At 41.5% G+C, this 18171-nt stretch overlaps 1 protein-coding gene across 8 annotated transcripts in view; it reads left to right on the top strand.

Moving 5' to 3' along the window:
* Nucleotides 1-18171, top strand: part of RBM47 (RNA binding motif protein 47) — a 74935-nt gene that overhangs the window by 36429 nt on the left and 20335 nt on the right. For 2 of the 8 annotated variants that reach the window (XM_085223275.1, XM_085223271.1), the window contains exon 2: nt 17467-17610. The exons of 5 other annotated variants lie outside the window; for them this stretch is intronic. The gene's annotated coding sequence lies outside the window, so the exon portion shown is untranslated. The remainder of the gene's footprint in view (nt 1-17466; nt 17611-18171) is intronic. One more of the 8 variants, XM_085223272.1, reaches the window with a different exon arrangement.

Consider the following 18171-nt stretch of genomic DNA (forward strand, 5'->3'; position numbering starts at 1 on the left):
GAGTGAAGGAAGCCATGTTTTACAGGTGCGAAGCCACTACTGATTTTTCATTCTTTCTAAGAGCTGTAAGAACACTCATCATTCCAGTTCTTCCTGTCTGTTACAAAGATATTATCAAACAGCATGGCACTATAGCAGTGATGTATTTTCATAACGGTCCCCAGTAAAAGTGCACATCTTGTTTGGATTTCTAAGCAGCCCTTAGATGGACTTCAGTTGGGATCAGGCTAAGCTTTACTGAGCCAAATATTTTCACCACAGTAATGGGGATGCTTTGAAGGGAAAACTGCTGTATTAACATTCAGTAAGGTGCGGAAAGAACTTTTTCTAACCCTGTCAATGGCACTTCTCCAGACAATACTTGAGGCAGCCACTTCATCATTTTATCATGATGTTCTTCCATTTGAACAGCTCGCAAAAATGCTCAGGCCATATCTGTAGTTAGCTTGGTGTAGACAGACAATTTGTAAATATCTCAGACATTAAAGACTTGACAGTGGAAAGATGATGAGTAGGCAGCTCCAGCTTGAATTTATTGGGATTACTCTATCTGTTAGTGTTAATCAGTGAGGTTGGTAGCCTAAATCTTGATTTTGCAAACACTTCTCTATTTTGCATAGTGTTTGTTCCTGCTAATTCTATCCTTGGGAACTGCATAACCATTACTGCATGCCAAAGGAGCTTCATCAGGTTATGATTATGAGCAAATTCTACAACTGATGCAGTCCTACCTGACTGGGCCCTTCACAAAACATAACAGAAAGGATGGAACCAAGGGAAATCTCAAGCTGCAGTACTAAGAAGTGACAACATATGTCTAAGGACCTCTCCAACTCTCTTTACACACCACTCCCTTGTAGAAATGTGGGAAGAATGCCTGGGGTTGCTGCTAGGAAAGTTTGTGTGACTTGGTGGTGAGTACCATCAGCATGGATGGAGGGCAGTAGATTGAGTAGAGGTTACTAGAGCTACTATCATTGCTTTATTTTTACTTAAAACTACTCATCAGTAAGTCTTGAAACATAAAGCTCAGCTCTGCATCAGTTGTAAGTCCCTAGGCAAGGAAATATTTTTTGAACCTGCAATGCCATAACAACATCAACATGCATGGAGAGGAGGAAGTAGAGAGGAAGTCTGAAATTTGGAGGAGCTGCCTATCTACACTCTGAAGTGTAGGCTTTCAACCTAAAATCAGCAAAATGCCTCCTGGTCCATTTTGTACTGTACAGTTTCTTTCCCATCTTCCTCTTTTGTCTCTCTCAGTGAGGTTCACAAGAGGATAAGATGTCTTGGGAAGTGGGAAGTCAGTGGTGAGAGACCCCAGCCTCAATCGTTTCCATTAGGAATGGAGAAATGAGGAGAAATGTGACCACAATCATGAAACTTTAAAACTGAACTCAACAGTCATCTGAAGAAGCACGATACTTTTCTCAACCAAAATGTCAAAGAAACTATTAAAACAGTGTCAGTGCAAAAAGTTACAGAGAATGAAATCTTAGTGTTGTACATGTGAATTGCAAAGAAATATCATTAGTCACTTTCTGCTGGGAATATAACAGAGTTTAATTATCAGAACAACTTTAATAACAACAACAATAATAATAAGATAGGACACATAGCTGAGGAGTATTCTTTTCCTTTCCAGTGTAAGGAGTACACTGTAAAAAACAAGTATTTTCCAATGAGACTGAATAGAAAAAATTATTCTTGGTCAGCTGGGGTAAAAAACATCCTTCAGATTCTCTACTATCGCCATAGTTACATATAGCTCTTGTTAAACTGGAGTCATGCACAGCTCTAGATTATTGTGCCATTCTATATGCTAAGCTTTTTTGCTCTATTTTCTGCTGTGGAATATTTTGATTTAAATTGCTGGTAAGTTAGTGCTGATGCTGGATACAAATACTGTGAATGTCACTAACTGGAGTAACACACATACCTAATCTAGTGGCTGACAACCGTGCCCATGGCAGGGGGTGGGAGCTCAATGGTCTTTTGAGTCCCTTCTAATCTAAGCCATTAAGTGAATCTTTGATTTGAGCCATTTTCAAAATGACTGCTTTCTGCACAGTGAAAATGACTTCCAGATGAAGAATTTGTTTCTTCTAGGAAAAAATGAAAAGTGAGAAGTCTTGATAGCAAGGTACAGAAAGAGGTTTATTTTTAACTTAATAATGACATGTGGCTTTATGGAAGAATAGAGGGAAGGAATGGAAATTAAGTCCGGTTAAGGGGACCAGAATGTATTTCAGTTCATTTAATACTGTAGGATCAGCTCTGATTTTCATTTGCATTTCAGACAAGGAAGTTTCAATAAAGAAATCATTGAATTACTTGGGAGTGTCCTCAAAAGAGCATGAAAGCACAATGAAAGCACAGCTCTGATGTGCGTTGGCTGTAATGACATGGGGACTACGGGGAGCTTTGTCTATGTTTTGGGAGAGGCATGTAGGGTCTGATTTGTAATCTTAAATACTTTGTAATCATGTTAATATAGATGTGATGTAAACTTTTTAATTGCTTAATGATTTTACTGGCTTGGTAATCTAATTAAAGGTCTGTTGTACAAAAAAAAAAAAAAAAGAAAGAAGAAGTAGGTTAGAAAGAAGACAGTAAAAAGAAATTATCTTGAAAGAAGTACACAGAATTATTGTTCTCTCTTAGAATGTTGAGTGACCATTAGCAATACTGGCAAACTCCTGTTTCCATGAGCTCTTCCCTTTTCCCCTGTGGAAGGAGGCAGCCCTCCTGCTCACTCATACGGACCAAGGGGCTCTGGCAGGTCCTTGTGAGGCCCAGGTGCATGCAGCAACACTTTGTGTCCAGAGTCCAGGGTTGCTCTGCTTGGCAAGTTATTAACTGGCATGCAAGTTTATCAGAGAGCTGAACTTTGAGGCCTGACAGATTTGTTCTTGAATGTAATGGGGAAGTGTGTTTAAAAAAAAAAAAAAAAAAGTGAAAAATATTGAAAAATATTGTTTTGCAGATGTCAGACTTTGACAGCATTTTAGGATGTCAAAATTTGACAGCATTATGGAAGTGGAATTGTGTTAACATGCCAGCCTACAGGAGATAGGATCTGTAACTTCTCTTTCGTTTTTCTGCTTGCCCAATGCAGCTTAAGGGAGTTTTCTATTTTGCTTAAACTTGGCTTTTCCAGAGATGCAATTATGTAAATTACTTTCGGCTAATATTATTGTACTGAAGTCCAAATCATTTTAAAAAGGGGCTTTCTAGCTCCTACAATATTTCCTATCTTAAGATGGCAGACTTGTCTTTTATAAGGGAAGCAAGAAATTGAAAATATCTCTGTTCTGTGTCACTCAGACCATTAGCATGCAAGATCCACAAGTTTGCATGAAAGAGATGAAGAACATCTGCAAGGATCAAATAGATTTGCAAGCAAGCCTATGGCCAGTGAGTGCAATCTCTCTTGCTCTGACTGCAAGAGTTAATGCTCTATACTCCGATATCTGCAGACATCAGAGATTATGGCAGTTCCTGATGGGGCCATTGCACGTAGTTCAGCAGCTGGAGTTTGATCATTCCAGATCAAACTTGCCCCTGATGTATTTAAAAAAAAAAAAAATCGCTTTTTTAGTGTAGCAGTTTTAAGACTGTTAAAAAGACTAAAAAGACTGTTAAATATTTTAGCTCTGGGGGCAGTTTTTTGAAGCCTCAAATGAGTATCATATTGGCAGTACTTTTATGTGCAATAGATTTTCCTATTTGCTTATGACAAGATTTGTGAGTAGCAGTTTTTAGTCAAATAGCTAATTTATAGTGAGTACAAATTTTCTTTCAGCTCTGTCAGTAAGAGACAGATAGGGTCAATTTTTATTTAATTCTTTTTAAGAAAATTAATGTGGGATAGAATAAAGAAGCTGGGAGATTTTTTAAAGAGAACTATCACAAAATGAATGTATCAGCCTGAAGCATCTGTTCAAGTCAGCTTTCAAACAGGATATGTTTCTGATCCATGCTCTACTTCCTCTGGCTGCTCATGTGAAAAAGAGCAGACACAAACACCAGGAAGATGTGGCCCATGTCACGGGCCCAGAAAAAAGGAAGTGAGCAGCAAAGAGCTGGGAGTGTAGGGCTCCATCCCTTCATCCATCACCAGGTTTGGGTGCAGAGAGAGCAGCTCTGCCTTGCAGAGGAGGACACATCTGGGCACACAGATGTTACCCATGTTGGATGGTTGGTATTGGAAGAGAAACACTCAAACCTTTGCAGTTTCTCAGATTATTAGATGGCAATTACAATAATTCCTCATGTGCAAAATGCAGTCAGGTAACAGGACATTCTGACTCATTAAATATATGCCTGTCAAAGTTTTCTCTCAGGGTGTTCCATTTTCTTGCTTGTTTCAGGATGTTAAACCACCACTTGCACCAAAATCTATGAGCCAACTATTTGCTGGGTGAACAAACCAGGTTTCCAAAACACAGCTGTGCAGTCAGCTGCCAGTTGGATGGCTCTTCCTCCCACCCCAGAGCATTTGTACAATAACCTGTTTCTTCTGCACAGCCTACCATCCCCAAGGCAAAACGCGTTGTTAAAATCCGATTGTGAAATACAGCTTTCCCATTCACCTGCTATCATCAGGATGTTTTCACGTACAAAATGGATGTAATAGCATAGCACTTAAATTGTCGTGGTTGGTGGTTTGACACTCAGCTGCAGACTATGCTGTGAGGTGTCTATTTGTATGTGTATGCACTTTTGTATCAGGTTTCTTGGTTTTGCAGGGTTGGTTTTCAGCACTTGTGTGGGCAGCATTGGGCACAACACCGAAGAAGGGCAAACCATCTTCTGGGTCTTCTGGGTGCTTGGCTTAGCAGTGCTATCTTGAGCACAGTGTGTGTACATGAGGTCATCACGTTGAGTGATGGGGAGTTAGATGTGAGTTTCTTTAAATTTGTAACTAAAATAACCTTTTAGCTATATGCCCAAATTTCAGATCACTGCTCCACTTCTAAGCAACAAGCAGGAGTATAAGTTTTTCCTCACCTGAGCTTGAGGCAGGTTTCAATAAAATCATACAGAGTTTCCTGGAGATAGGAGAGCCAAACATTTGTGGCTTGCACCTCTAATTTCCAAGTTTATTTCTCCTACTGGATACTATTTGTGCTTGGAGAACTTTTGTAACCAGTAACTTTCACTAGCATATACTAAAAGTTCTGCATTGCGTAAGGGAAAACAAAACATAGTTAACAGACCATTTATCCCAAGGCATCAGCTGCTGCTTAGAAGAGCTGCAGCTCAGGAGGACTGCAAAGCTGAAGAGTGAGAAGCCTGCTGACCCCAAACATGACCCCTGAGACTATCACTGCTTCTCACTTTGGAGTATGAACCTGTGGGGAGAATATGGCCACAGCAGAGTCCCTGGCTGTACAACCATCTCTACTGCTTCATCGTTTTCCATGGAGCGTGTGTCAGATTCATTAGGGTAAGAAGAAGGCTGTAATGACCAAGACCACCCCTTATCTTCTATCAGCTCCCACTATGAGCTGCTATCTCTTCTGCATGAGTGGTAATGGTGCATGCTGTGTTAACTCCTTCAGAACAGGTTGGCTCATCCATAAGATGCTTGCCCTGGGACTTCTCTAGCAGCTGTGATGTTCTTCCTCGTCCTAAGGTTTGATTAGCTTTTCTCGTATGCTTTTGATTAGTTCTCACCACCTGAAGCATAGCAGAGGAGTGTCATGAAACTGAGGGTATGTGTTTGGGACACAGAATGGAGTCGTGTAGGAACATCTCAGCATGCAGATGCTGCATCAGGTCAGGCAACCATGCCTGGCACAGCCTAATCCATTTTGCTTGTTGATGGAGCCACATCTGGGCTTTGTTTCAAGAAGAACTAGTTGGTTCCATCCAAAAACGTACTCAAGAACAGACATTTATACAGTGTGAGTGCTCAACAGACTAGGGTAGAGCATGACCTGCAGAACTGAGTGTGGTGCAGATGCACAGAGTGTGTGGGACCAGGGACCAGAGTACACAAAGCATTTCCCCAACAGAGGCAATAGAAAGGACATGTGTACCCTCTTCTGTGATCTTTCTCAAAGCCAAAAGAAGCTGCAGCACAGTAGCGATCCAGCCCTTCCTCTGCTGATGAAGCTTTCAGGCCTTAGCGGATCTAACTGGCTTGAGCCAGGCCTTCTGTTTGGGGTAGAAATGCTCTTGGACTGCCTCAAGCCATGTTCTCCTCCAGAACTTCACTCTGTGAGAGCACAGTCTGACCCACGTTGCTCTCCCTTCTAGAAATAAATGTGATCTTCCCTCAGAAGGGAGTATCTGCCCTGCAGCTCCTCCACAAAAGACAAGAACTAGGTAGAGGGTTATGTTGTGACTGGTTGAGATTTTTTTTAAACCAAAACACAGTTTGGATGGAAAGTACGCATGATTAGAAACAAAAGTGTTGAGAAGTACTCTCCGTTTTAATTAAACTTTTGTGTGCAGTCTGTAATTTCTGGGCTAAACCATAAGAAATGCGCTAAAGCAGTCAGGAGGATGACCCCAGCAGCAGCATACATTCTGACTACAGCACCCAGGGCTCTTGTCTGCAGCTGTGCCACAGAAACACCACACATTTGTCTTCCCCACACCGAATCTCCAACTGTCAGTTCCTCTTTCTGATCCATGAACTCACAACAGAGTTTGTGAAACATTGCACTGCCAGTTTGATAGGCACTTAGGAACATTCTTGACAGGTAGTGATAGATTCTCCCTGCTCCTATTATAAATTTTCCCTTGTTTTCACGTGGTTCCTTATTTTCTTTGATAAGCCCAGTCTAAATTTATGGTTATATTCATTCTGTCTGTACAGTTGAGCAAGCATTGGCTTCCCTGCTCTGATGAGAAACAAGAACATTGTTTGGTATTAAACAATACATTGTTTTGGTGCTTTTGCTGCTTTTGAGAATAAAAACATCAGACATAAAGCCCAATAATGGAGTAATAAATAAACAGGCTTTTCCTTTTGCAGAAATAAATATACAACAGTGCACTGCATGTTAGCTTTCAGGGGTTTCCAAAACACAAGCCAGGCAACTAGTGGGATTGTTCCTTATATGTCCTTAATAAAGGATATATCTCATTCTTCAGATTTCTATTTGTCATAGAATCATAGGATGGTTTGTGTTGCAGGGGACTTTTAAGATCTTCTAGTTTCAACCCCCTGCTATAGGCAGGGACACCTTCCTCTAGACCAGGTTGCTTAAAGCCTCATTCAGCCTGGCCTTGAGTGCTTCCAGGGAGGGGGCACTCACAGCTTCGCTAAGCAACCTGTTTCACCATATTAGGTGTTTCTTACTGTTTTATTAGCTCAGTTCTTTCTGAATATGTCTCATTTGTTATTATTGCCTTAAAATTACCCACTGTTATATAAAGCAATTGAAAATGGGAGAAAACATGAGAAAAACAGCTCTTTCAAACCATCACATTCTCTCTGTGCAGTGAGCTCTTTCTAGAAAATGGTGGAAGGAAGGAAAGCAGCTCTCTCTGTAATAATTCTACAAATGAACTAAAAAAAAAAAAAAAAAAAAAAGGCACATCTCTCCCTTCCACCATTGCAATAATCCAGTTTTTTTATTCCCTGTTGTAGGACACACCATTGGATTTTTTCACTATTTCTATGACTTCCCAGTAACTCTGTATTTTTATCTGTAGTATTCTTAAGAAAGCTTAAATTTAGTATTACTGAAGGAAGAAGGACTCTTTCCAGAAGCTAGTTTATATGCTTAACAGTTATGTATTTACTAAGTTATATGCTTAACAAAATGAATACGTAGCACAGAACGGGAAATTTGATTTCTACTCAGAGTTAGAATGTAACTGCGTACTTTTTTTTGCATAATTTTGTTGATAAGGCTTCTGGTAGTTGGGCAACGTAATGATTAAACTTTGTATCTAAAAGGTAGAACTTCTGTGCTTTTTTGTTTGTTTGTTTGTTTGTTTGTTTTTAACGTTTCCATTTTAAGTCAGACTTCCTTGGACCAATACCTAGGCATTTGCAGAGTTTCCAAAGGCCTTGATCATGCTTAGCTCCTTATCTCAGTGTGAACTTGACAGACAAGAACTGAAGGATTTAACATCATTATAATTGGATGATCTATGTTTAGAAGAATTTATTAAGTCTGGTTTTCTACAGTGCTACTGTAGGAATGCAGAGCAATTCCAGCCCTGTCCTGTGTCCTCAGCTTGTCCCATCCTCCTTCCCTTTGTGTTTCTCCTTTGCTCTTTCCTGTACCTCTTCCTCTTCAGCTGAGCAGATCTGGAGACTGTTGCAGCGCGTTTCACTCAGCATGCTCAGCTGCATTTCACTCAGCATGGCTGGACATTGCCTTTCAGGGCAGGCAGTAGCCCAGCCAAAACAAGCTCTCACTTGTTAATTTCATCCTTAGACTTAGCTCCTGTTTTCATGAAGCTGGCCAGCAGATCTGAAAGTTATAAACAGAGAGAATGGGATTGACAGTCATGGTGCAGTTTTTGTATGCCTGTGGTGGGGCACATGACTGTTTTTAGAAAACCAGACTGAGAGGACCAAGTATTAATCACGAACAGAAAGAGCGTGCAAGAGAATCACGGGAATCAAAGCCGAACAGGGAAATTAACTCCTGTGCAAAGACAATGAGGTATATTCATTGCCTTCTTATCATGGTTTCAAAGAAATGTGCAGAAATGCATTTTCCCTCCCTTTCCAGTTTTAAAATTTTGAAGCAGTCAACACCTGTGAGCTCAAAGTTTCACAGAAGCTTTCCTTCAAGAGTGCCTGTGGTAAGCTGGTATGGCTTTAGGCATTTTACTGTGAGTTGCTGCTGGACTTAGCTCGCTTAAACATGCTGACTTTGGCCAGCTGGCGTAGGAGAGATGCTGGTTGTTCTTAGTGAAATGTGATCGCAGTGTACTCATGGAAGAACCTTTTGTAAAGTGTGTCTTAATCAGCTCTGGTCGTCATTCAGTGGCTGCAAAGATAATTTCAGTGGAAGAGCATGTTGGAGTATGAGTCTTGTTGTTACTCTTTGTCCTAAGAAGTCCTCTTTGTGGTTGAGGTCTCAAAGCTGCATGCAGGCTGGCTGCTGAGGATACCACGATGTGGTGGTACCGTGCACAACATGGCCTAGCTGCTCACCCCACCTCCAGCCCCATGGTAGCCCTACATGAGCCACAAGCCTGCTGCTGCTGGGAACCGAGGAGCAACCGTAGGCTATAAACTGTGTTCAGGCACCATTCTTCAAGATGATATTATGGCTGTGGTTACATTTCCTATAGCTTTAGCAAGGATGCAGACTATGCCATAGGGAACCTGATCAGTGACTCCACTGTCCAGTGACCAGTCCAAGATGCAAATGTTGTAATCATTGATAGAGGAGTGATTATAGAAAATCCTTCTTTCAAAGAAGTTTGTCATTCTAGCCACTGAATACAAGAGACTGCTTTAAATCTTAGAAACGTTGCTTCTATCTTGAAGCTGACTATACTCCAAGTACAACTGAATATCTTCATTAGAAACTGTCAGTCACTTGGAGGCTCCTATCCTTAGTTGTATCTGGTAGCAGTAAGATTCATGGATGGCTTTCCTTCATTAGTTTAAAATGTACTGCCTTCCAGCTTCACTGGAGGAAGCACTGAAATTATACGACTGTTAATGTGTGTGGAAATGATTCACAGCCAATGTTGATGTGTGATTCAGTGGGAAGGGCTAACCTTTTCCAGAGCGTCATGCTTAAAACCAAGTATACAATGAGAATGTGCTTAGTTTAGCTTCCCGTGATGTGGGCACAGATCAGGTACTAGCCAGCATCTGCAGTGGCTCCCAGAAGTTGTGTCCAAGCCAGTGTGTCTCCCCCACCACCGCCTGTCCTTCTCTTGCTCATACAAGTAGGAATATTAACTCTCTCTTTGTTCCAGGTCTCAAGTGGTCCATGGCTTGCATAGCAACCATCACACTGTGCTCAACAATTACTCCTTCAACATTATGTTTAAACTTCTGAAGAGATCAATAGCAGGCCAAAAGCAATCTTTTCATGTGCAAAATGATCTTTTCAGAAGTAAATGCATTAATTCAAAATATTACATTTTTTCCCCTCTTAAATCACATATCTCAGTGATTGCAAAACAAAATGACTTTGTTGACATCATCAACATACTTAAGAAATTACATGCGAAGCAATTTTAATCCATTGAGGTTTCATTTTTTACAATCATTTTTCCCAAAAGATCATAGAATTTCCAAAGAATCTCCATTAAAATGATACAAAAGCAGTCTAAAGCCTCAGTATCACCTTACTGCTCTTTGTTGGTCTTGTGGTACATCCTCTGGATAAGATTTTACAAAGAAGAAAGTTTGAAATGCAGATACTTCATTGCCTGGTCACTTTATCTATATTTTCTTGGAATATGCTATCACCAGTTTCATAATGTGAAACATATGAGAAACAAATTAAATGACTGATGTAGCATCAGTGTCAAACATGATGTCAACATTATGTCAATCATGATGATGTGGCAGTAAGAATGAGTTGGCTTAGTTCACGTTAATAAAATTTCCACCAATCAAAATTTGACCAGCTCCTCACAGGCACCCCTAAACTAAGCAGCTAATTACTTTTATAGATAGAAAATAACTTTTTTAATTTTAATACATATGAGACGTGTTCAGGCCTCTGAGGTGATATGGAATTCTAAGTAGCTGGACAGGTGATGCACAGGTGACAGTCTGCTAGTTGCTATATTAATCTGCACACTAGACACCATGTCCACATTCAGAGGTTCCATGGTAAATCATGTTACTGAGTCAGACTGGGGAGACTGGAACAGCTTGCACAAAAACACCTTCCTTTTTCTTTAGGAATAGTCTACAGTAACATAGCGGGAAGAGAAATATCTTCAAATGCAGATATCTGCCTACCTTCAGTGGTGCTCTGAAGATACACGCAGCCATAGAAAGGTCAGATTTCAGCCATCTCAGATTCATGCAGACTGTAGCAAATTTCACCAATGAAATATGTTCCCTTTAAAAATTTACCTTGTATATTTGTGAAAAGGGTATAAAGTCACTGCCCTTTTTGTTCCTGAGATTTTGGCTAGTTCTTCAGAAAAGGGAGTATCTCTCTGATATTAAGATCATTTATCACCTGGTTAACCTGCTGACACACTGCCATTTCCTGTATAATTGCAAATGCTACCTCACAAGCAGCTATGGTTTCAGATGCATGAATTTTTTTCATTATTTATGTCCAAGAATTTTCATCATTATTTATGTCCAAGAGCCAAGGACAGTAGTTCCCATCAGTTACATCTCTACTAATGAATAAAACATGGACAGAAGAGCAGCAAAGCACAAAATATTTTAATGGAAGTCTTGTCCTTCCCCCAGAAACAAGGTGGATATACACTTCATCACCTACCCTGGGCTCTCTCTGCCCCATTCTCCTTGAGACTGTGCCCAGGGCAGTGCAAGTAGGTTGGCCTAAAACATTTTCAAGGAGCATGTGAGCAATTAACAATGTTACTTCACATCCCAAAGCCAAGTTCTGTGTATTTCCTTGTACAGATGTAGGCGCAGAGCCCAAGGGGGCTGGATAGAGGCTCAAGAAATTTTGGTACAATGAAGGAGAGGGGGTACAGCCCTAGGTACCAATATGTGAGTGGGCTAGGTTCTACAGGTATCCACCCTGCAAGAGACAAGAAATATGAGATACCAAACAGAGCAGAGCTGAGGGTACAGATGTTGCTCAGAACATGCTCATTTTTTCCCTCTACTCCCCTGCTTTAGCCAAAGGAAAGGCTTCTTGATATCTAAGGACTTTTCATATAGCTTCTGAGTCTAACCCCAAGGATATGGTTAATGCCCTCTTTAAAATACAAAGTTTGGAAATGCCCTATTTAAAATACATACTTTCCATTAGGAATAGAAAATATGGGGATTTGGTATGTCCTGGATGGGATATACTTCCAACTTAAGCTTTGTGAATGACACAAGATGCTAAGTCATTGTAGAAGCATTTTTTTAAGCGAGGAAGGGAAGGAACAACTTAACCAATGGATTTAATACTTACACCATTCAGACCATTCTTCTCATTCCTAGCCATTTCAGTTATTATTGGCCTTGAAATCACAGATGCTTTGCTTGTTTTATCTTGTCAAATATCTGTAGAGGTAAGTTATGTCAACAACTCTCTCGGGTATTTCTTTGAGAGTGACGTGTTTTACAGCAGAAGTGTAGTGCCATAAAAAAGTCAACATACGGTGGGATTTGGTTACCACTGCCCATTAACACAGTCCTTGACCACCTTCAAGTTTAATTAGGGCAGCTCTACCCAGCAAGGTGACCTGAGGCAGGTCTGGCTGTTAGAGGTATGACCTGCCAACAAGGCCATGCCAGTGCTGGGCCCCATTTCGGGTGCAGCCGTGGAGGTGAAAGTGCTCTTTTACTGTTAGAGCGTGTTTGGTTATAGGGGTTGGTTTCACTGCTGGGTTGCAAAGTTCATCCCTGGAGTTATACTAGCATTTCTGTGCCACAGTATTGACTCTGGAGGGATGTAGTTCTAGGTCTGCATAGCGCAGGTTTAGTGATGTAACTGCTGATAGATGGGCAAACCTATCTTACTTCCTTCACTGTAGAAGCCAATCTTATTCTTGCAATTGAGTACTTTTGTTGTAGTTCTTAAAACAAAAGGAATCTTGGGAATGGAGTTTCTGATACAGCTCTGGCCTGCAAACCTGCAGCCTGGCTCCTGCCTCCACCCCAGAGGAGGTGGTGGATGGGGAGGAGCAGGCCAGAGGCTGCTGTGGGGAGGATCAAGCAGATCCACACTTGGCCACATGGACAAAGTGCATTGTGATGAGTTACCAGGAGGTGGGACCACACTTCTGGCTTGCCTTATTACACACTGTCATTAGGAGCTCCCCTCAACCTCCCTGCCACCCCAGCATCAGAAGCCAGGTGTCTGGGTCTGTCATCATCTCTTAGTCCCAAGACAGATTTTAATGTGACTTGGTCACATCAGTGTTCTACCATGAGAAATGAAGTTCATTCTAACTCCGATATGAAGCTTATTTGTTTAACACTAAGACTTCTCCAGTAATGATCCTACTGTGCAGATAGGAGCGCAGACTCTGCTTAACTCACATTCTGTACTCCTGACAACGTATCAGCATTCCATGACACGTCACTTCTGCCATAATCTAAAAGCCAGGAACTAATGAATGCAGGCAAGCAGTGTGTGCATGGTGTAGCCACACAAATGTTGAGACGGCAATAGAAAGGTGAGGAAAGGTGTACAGTGTGCCTGTGGGGAGGATGCACTGGGCCCTTAAACTGGCATCACCAATTTACAGTATTTGTGAAAATATGCTGTGAAATGGTCTCAAGCAGCCACATCAGGCTGGTGAGTACTAAATCTTTTTCCCATAGAGTGTTTTATTTACCAAGGGACCAAAAAGCAATCATCGAATTAATCTCCCTTGTAGATATGTCTATCCAGAACCCAACCTGTATTTATTTTACTGGAAAGCAAACATCCTACAGAAACATAATGGTTGTGGTAATACAGAAGTTCTTTGGGTTTTAATGGTTTCCTTCCTTCCTTCCTTCCTTCCTTCCTTCCTTCCTTCCTTCCTTCCTTCCTTCCTTCCTTCCTTCCTTCCTTCCTTCCTTCCTTCCTTCCTTCCTTCCTTCCTTCCTTCCTTCCTTTCTTCCTTCCTTCCTCCCTTCCTTCCTTCCTTCCTTCCTTCCTCCCTTCCTTCCTTCCTTCCTTCCTTCCTCCCTTCCTTCCTTCCTCCCTTCCTTCTCTCTCTCTCTCTCTCTCTCTCTCTCTCTCTCTCTCTCTCTCTCTCTCTCTCTCTCTTTTAATGTGCTAATTGAAATCAATAACAATCAATGGGTTTATTCAGTATCCATCTGCTTAAAATTTTGGAACTTAAAACCTGCCTTCAGGCTTAAACAAAAGCACAGAATCTTGCATGGGGAATCCTCCAGGGAGTTCCTCTGTATTGACGTTTCTTGCGGAGTGACAACTGAAGTGTTTGCTAAAATGAAACACAAACTTTATATAGCAACAGTTCAGGTTATCGGGGCAACTCTGGCTGCCCATGAACCAGAGATACATGAGATTAAAACACAAAAGGGGAAATTCTGTTGTGGCCGCCTGCACAACTCTACAAGCCTCTCCTTGGCAGATCCCAGAGAGAATCCCACCTCCTACATCATCAGCTCAGCTGACCTCAATCAGTGACCACATAGCACCTTGTCCTAGCAGCAGCAGGATTTGCAACTGCTGCTCTCCAGGAATCTGGCAGGCTTATGTGGAATGACAGTTCATTTAAGAGCACCTCCAAGGACTGTAGTTTTTATCTGGGAAAAGCTTCTGATTAAAATCAGAGCCAATTTTCCTGGTGGGACTCCACCTCCCAGGCTGTGACATTGTCCTCTCCAGTGGAGACATAGGAAGTGGCCAGGGCTGGCAGACAAGAGGGGAGTCCGCCTGTACAAGGGCATTTTCCAAGCTCCCAGTGACAAGATAAAGGCCAAAGAACTGGCGTGGGTTACACATTGAGACAGTTTCAGTCTTAGAGAACCTGGAAAACTGTTGTCTCTGAGTGCATGCTTGGGTGCCTGAGCACCTCTGAAAGCCTCTTGAGATGATGTAGTAAAGCTGTTTTGAGACATATATGTGTGTTTGAGTGTTGCATATGATCCATCCATAAAAAAAATGAGGAAAATGTTTTGGTACCTACTAGGGGCTGCATATTCTCTAAACAATCTTACCAGTTTTTGGTCTGCATCAACTTTAAGTCAGGAAATGGAGAAGTGTGTTTGCACGCTCACATTGCATAAGAATGAGAGCAAAATAACGTTACTCATTTCAATAAAGTGCTGTTGTGTCATTAAACATTCAAATGGGCAATAAAATTGTTTTGCAAACCTGAAGGAACCTGTTAGACCAAACACAAAAAGGTTTTGTTAAAAAGAAAGAAAGGGGGAAAAAAGGAAAAAGAGGCCATTAGTGTTAAAGTTATGAGGTCCTGTGATCTAGTGGTTGGCAACCCTGCCCATGGCAGTGGTAGGAACTAGATGATCTTTAAGGTTACCTTCAACCTAAGCCACTCTATGATTCTATTATCCTATTTTTTTGTGGCTGTATTGTGGCTGACGTAGAGCATATATGTGAATATACTGATAAACTGTAAAGACTTCTCAGAGACCTTGTGGGTTGCTCATAAATTTATGTGTCCTTTTGGTGAAATGTTTTACCTGGCACATTCCCTTTTCATTTCACTGCAATTTCTAAGTAGTCTCTGAAGATCAAATGTGACCATAAAATTCAACCCTCTGCTTACTCCTTACCATTCCTACTCCTTTCATGTTCTTACATCTGCACCATCACAGGATGCCATGCTGACAACCTGAAATCCTTCCTGAAAGCCTGTTTCCTACCATGCTTATCAAAAAAACTAGCTCTCACCCAGTTAAAGATCCTCTCCAACAAAATGACAAGCCTGTGATCAGTCTCCAAAAGCACTGGGGATGGATCTTTGTAAAAATAATCCCAGAAAAGCACTATCAGTACTCTAGTAGGCCTTTTCATCTGTGGAACACACCCAATTAGCAGAAGCAAGTGCATGCATCTGTTCCTAGAAAGGACAAGTGAGGGAAAATCCACAGTCTCCTTGAAGACCTTTTATTGCATCAGGGAGGAGTAGTCCTCATCTGATACTCATCAGCACGCTCCTGTGCATCTCGGATGTTTTTCAAATATCCAGTTTTTTCTTTCACAATGTTCAGAACAATTATTTAGGAAAAGCTTTTCACATATAATCCTATGCAGGAAAGAGTAAGAGAAAATAGAAAATCTTTTGGAAAGAAAACATGAACCAGATGGTATGGACACTTCTCTGTACTGTTTTCATTCACATGAGATTTTGCCCCTGCTTAGCTGTCAATCATTAAAAAAAAAAGCGGAAACAATTGCATATTTATGGTAGTACTGTAATGGAGGGTGACACTGTCATCAAGTCAAGCTGTAAATTAGAAGGCAAGGTATGCTTCTATTCCTACAGCATCTCAGTTGTGCTGTATGAGGAGCGGAGCATGCATGCACATACAAAATCTATCCTCCATTCCACTGGGATGCCTGTGCTGTTAATCCTTTTCCACTCTGGCTTAGATGTATCCCTCTCATGATGTCAGAATCATAAAGAGGCATATGGAAAGTCATATAATCACTATTATGGTGTGTATGAAGCCAAGGGGTGCATAATGCAAGGAAAGCTGGTGGATACATAGATAAAAATTTGCACAATTCTGCCCAAATTTCTTAGGTTCCCACTAAAAACAGCTTGCAAGACAAAATAATTTATTTTCAGTTTCTGCCATTGAGAATACCTCTGATCTGCTGATTTTCACTACTTTAAATGATAGAGGGGACAGATCTTGGAAATGAACAACAAGCTGGAGCTAAAAGTGAAAGTGTAAAAGGAAAGCCAAGAGCTTGAGCCACCTCCCTACACATTCCCGATTCACATGGTATGTTGAAAAGCCTTCTAAAAATGAGCGTACTTCATTTTAGCCCATCACCCTGCTAGCAGAAGTGTGTTCTCAGTCCACTTACTACTCTTCTCTGTGCATTCAAGTGATAGGATTCACTTTGTAATGCTTCTAGTTAAAAATTAAGATCAGCTTGTTTTCCAACAGAAAAATGTGAAGTCAAGGTGAACAGTGACTTTAAAAAGGTAATGTGGTTGAAGGGAGTACTGTGACTTTATACCAGCTAAATGCCAGTTATGCTTGCTTCCCTGCATACATTCATGAGACTGAAGCACGGGACAGATTTTGGCATAATCTTCCGGATTTTAACCCCAGATTTGAGACTGATTATTTCTACAATCGTGGGCAAACCACTGAATTTTCATGTGGCAGCTTCTCTGCCTGCAGAGCACCTCGTGACGGATGAGTTACGTTAGCAGAGAGGAATTCCGAAGATAAAAGATCCATGTAGTGCACTGGAGCTGCAGGCTTTTTAAGACCAGGATCCAGGCTGCAGGTGTGTTTGTACAGTGCCTAACACACTGTGGCTGCAGTGCTGTGGATAAACAAGTCTAAAAGTCAGAGCAGACTGCTAGCAATTGCCATTTGGGTTTGCTCCCAGCAACCATCACAGCGATGCTTCTTTTGCCAGTCTTTGTTGTCCTCTGAATTCCTCTCTCCTGCATGGAACCTTCTAAATTTTTTAGCTGTTCTCTCTATATTTTCTGACTCCTCTATCCCTTTTCTGTCTTGACCAGCCTCTCAATCTGTAGTATTAGGATGTTTCTAAGTTTGTCGTGTCCAGACTAAGCCACTCAGATGATAAGGACAAATAATTGCAAAGGACCAACTTGATACCATCTGATGGCACTTTCTCCACAGAATCCACCAGTCTGTCCCTGGGAGGTTCAAACACTTCTCTTTCCTCACAGGAGTGTCTTGGTGCTGCTGGCTGCATGCTGCTTGGCTAGAGTTTTGGAATGAGCTTTGATTTTTGTACATAGGAAAGACAGAACACAGGAACACCAGCTAAAGAACAACCAAACTGCAAGCTGTTAAAATTACCGGTAGGTAAGGTAAGTAGTTTTGTAGGAATATAGGACAGTAAACATGTGCACGTGTGCATGTATATACAAATTGTTTAGCCAGGCAGCTTTTGACTTTTAACTTGATACAAATGTGATTAAACATGGATGCACTGTAACTATGCTCCTTTTAAGGAGTATTCACGGAAACTATCCCACTATACAAAACTATCCCAGCAATCGGGCCAAGCTCTAGATCTTGAGTGAAGCCACTCAAAAATAAACCATGTGTAGCCTCTTGAGGAACTTTGCACTTTGGGATCCCTTGAAGCCTTGAGAGAAATGGCTCCTACTCCTCCTTGCAATACCCTTCCTTTCTGAGCCGTCGTTCCAAGGTCATGGCACAGCCCAGGTGGCCCTTTGTAGAGTCAGTCTGGGCCAGGGCTGTGAGGGGCCGTCATGCTCCTGCGACACGCCGCTTGCTTTCTGTCTTCCCCAGGCTCAGGCAGCTCCCAGCTATGTCCTGCGCCCTCTCCTCCCACTGGCAGTTCTGCTTGCTGCTTGCCAAGCTGCCGGATCCATCATCCACGGCATGTTTCAGTTTGGTTTCTC

Source organism: Meleagris gallopavo, chromosome 4 (assembly GCF_905368555.1).
Source record: "Meleagris gallopavo chromosome 4, MGAL_WU_HG_1.1, whole genome shotgun sequence".
Lineage (NCBI taxonomy): Eukaryota > Metazoa > Chordata > Aves > Galliformes > Phasianidae > Meleagris > Meleagris gallopavo.